Source organism: Ranitomeya variabilis, chromosome 1 (assembly GCF_051348905.1).
Source record: "Ranitomeya variabilis isolate aRanVar5 chromosome 1, aRanVar5.hap1, whole genome shotgun sequence".
Lineage (NCBI taxonomy): Eukaryota > Metazoa > Chordata > Amphibia > Anura > Dendrobatidae > Ranitomeya > Ranitomeya variabilis.
The window spans coordinates 546,867,447-546,870,601 of NC_135232.1; the positions used below are offsets into that span (position 1 = coordinate 546,867,447).

General features: G+C 42.3%; 1 pseudogene; it reads right to left on the minus strand.

The window, feature by feature from the left end:
• Nucleotides 1–1,414: 1,414 nt before the first annotated feature.
• LOC143802069 (THO complex subunit 5 homolog pseudogene) lies at nucleotides 1,415–2,484 on the minus strand (annotated as a pseudogene).
• Between the last annotated feature and the right edge of the window lie 671 nt (nucleotides 2,485–3,155).

A 3,155-nucleotide genomic window follows, 5' to 3' on the forward strand; every position in this document is an offset into this window, starting at 1 on the left:
GCCACAAGTGAGACTAGGGACTACTTTTTACAGTGGCGGAGGAATACAGTGTGGAAGGATACCTTCCTTCATTGTATTCCTGTTAATTATTAATTAATTGAATCGTTCATATTCTCAATCTTGTACTGAGCACATCGCTTCTTGCTGACATTACAAAAGGGCTATTTCTGTGTATGTATAAGTCAACACCATATACAGAGAACACGTGATCTGTAGAAAACATATAAACGTCTCTTAGGAGGGTGTGGGTTCCTTTTGTCACGTGGGACTGTCACCTCCTGCCTTTACCATCATTCTCCATGGACATCTAACAAGTCACACAAGAAGGAAGTAACAGCTGTTAGCTGGCAGCCATGATAACCTTCAGACTTCACACAGACAGCCGACTTTTACCATTCAAACTTCGGGAAATATGAGTATCAAGTGCTGATATCTACACATGGACAATCTGTTCGTAACTATTTCATCGATTTTTATTTTTCACCGCTATGTGGTTTTTCTGTGGACAGTTCAATAAACCACTACCTTTTTTATGAGAATATCATGACATTTTTCTTTAAGAGTAATGCACCTGGTGAATAGTCTTGATTAAATAAATGTGCGAAAATAAGCATATTTAATAATTCCTGGAGCCCCTGGAGAGCGGTCGCATCAGCAGATGCTGCCGCTCTCCACGGGAGATCGTCGTGGTACACTCATTTTAATTGGATTTCTGCGGATCAGGGAGTATAGTGTTTGTTTATTATTTTAATATTTTTTACAGGTGACACTGGCTTCGGGGATCAAAGTGACAAGTGATGGTGAGTATGTAATCTATGTTTAATGTACTGTATGTCTATATGTATGTACTTTATGTATGTGTTGTATGTATGTTGTATGGTGTATGCTATATGGTGCATGGTGTATGTTGTATGGTGTATGTTGTATGGTGTATGTCATGTGTTGTATGTGCACACAGTGTAGATGAGTCCAGCTCTGCTACATCTGGATGCCTGACATCTAGATGTAGCAGAGCCGGTAGATGATTGCCGGAGATAACTCTCCAGTGATCACATACACTACAGCGTTCTCGCAAACAGCTGATCAGCTGTTTGCGAGAACCAGACTAGTGACCGGAGATAACTCCCGGTCACGTGCACGGCAGTTTTCGCGATAACATAAGTTATCGCGAGAACTGCAGTGGACGAGGGACTTCCGGCGGCGGGACAGGTGAGTCGGCAGACATGCGTAGTAAGCTGCGGTTACGCAGTTTCTACGCATGCGACTAATCATTAGATGAGATTTTATCGCATCTAATGATAGTCAATGGTAAATTTACAGCACGGCGACGGAGCGTAGCCGCTTTGTAAACAGACATGGATACGGCTCTAAGCAGCGTCAAACACGCAGCATTTCCTGAACGTGGAAACATACCCTAATCTTTGCATATAACTACAAGAGAAACACAGAGTGGATGTCTCTTCAACATCTCCTTTCTTTTATCATCTAGCTGCACACCAACCAAGTGTGTGTCACCGACATTTCGTTGTCTGCTCCTCCTCGGCATCAGAATCACTTTCATCATCTTGAGAATCCTCAGGTGGTTTAAATAAAGATTTTGCTTCTTCAACACTCCCTTCAATTCTGACCACAAGCTTCTTGTCACATGCCTGGCTGTAGGCACTAGCCTGAACAAAGAGCACATACAGGGGTGCTAGTAGATGTCGTGCGATCTCATACTGTTTGTGTAAACAGTCAAAGGGCATTGCCAGATACTCCTGTACGGGCAAAGAAGCCTGCATAATGCTTTGAAGCTGTGGCTGGAGACTGTTTAGATATTCCTTCTTCCCTTCAATCTCCTTTAAAATCTTCTCCTTAATGGCCAAACTCTCCTTGTACTTTTCTGCCAACCTTTTTCTCTGCTCAAGCTCCCAGTCCAGATGGGATAACGTTTGCTGATGTGAGTCATTTGAGGTAGTCTCTGGTTTGCTGATCTCTGGAGGAGCCTCTTGATAAAATTCTTCCACATTTACAAGTTCAATTTCCTCATGCTTGGATTTAAACTCCAGAAACTGGGTGATCTTCTGAAGGTGCATAACTTCATGCAACAAATTCTGCAGCTGCAAATGATATGCATCCACCTTCTGTTTAGCCTTATGAGTTTGATTTCCAGACTTCTTTAATCGGATGTGAGCCAAGCGATTAAGTTTTTTCAGGGTCATGAAGTGTACGCAACTCTGGATATGTTTTCCCTCAATCTCTGCAGACATGTCTTTGCTGCCCTTGCTTTTAACATCCTGAATTTCAGCCATGAGTCTCTGCAGATCTTCACAGGTTTCTTTGTAAACCGGGTAATCTATTTTTGGGTCTCGCACATCTACCTCTGATTCCTCATTGTAATAACGTTCTTCCTGCTCCTCATGTCGGCTCCGCTTCCCTTCTTCACTCCGGATTACTTTTGGCTTCCTTTTCTTCGCATCTGAAGACATTCTTTATGGTGATGTGACCCCTAGCACACATGGAAGAATATCACAAACATCTACTGATACCAGGTACAGAAAAACACCAATGAGCGATTCTCCGATACTGCTCAGTCCAAGAATTAGAGAATCTGCTGTTGGCAGCCAATCTCTCCTGTGAACTGCTCTCACTGGGGTAGAGCGGGATTGCCCCACACTAACAAGAAGGTCCTGGTGCTCTATATATGCCGGCAGCTAAACACCTGCCATGGTCCTACACAGGACAGGAGTCTGCGCTGGAAACCGCCAATATCTTGTCATTTATGTTTTACTTTGTTCTAATTTATGTATTATGAATTCCCATTGTGTAGTAAATGATGAAGGCCAAACCAGGCCGAAACGTTTTGATTTCTGACTGCACTAAACACAAAATAATCTTTCTTCCAAAGTTGAGTGCCAAGTATTCTTCTTATTTATATACGGTGTGGGAACCTACTTGAGCACCTTCCCTATTAGTGCTTACTGTGTTTTCTTCACTGTTCAACAGGACCGGCACATAGCAAATGTGGTATCAATATTCAAAAAGGGCTCTAAAAGTGAACCTGGAAATTATAGGCCAGTAAGTCTAACCTGTATTGTTGGTAAAATATTTGAAGGGATTCTGAGGGATGTTATTCTGGATTATCACAATGAGAATAACTGTTTAACTCCATATCA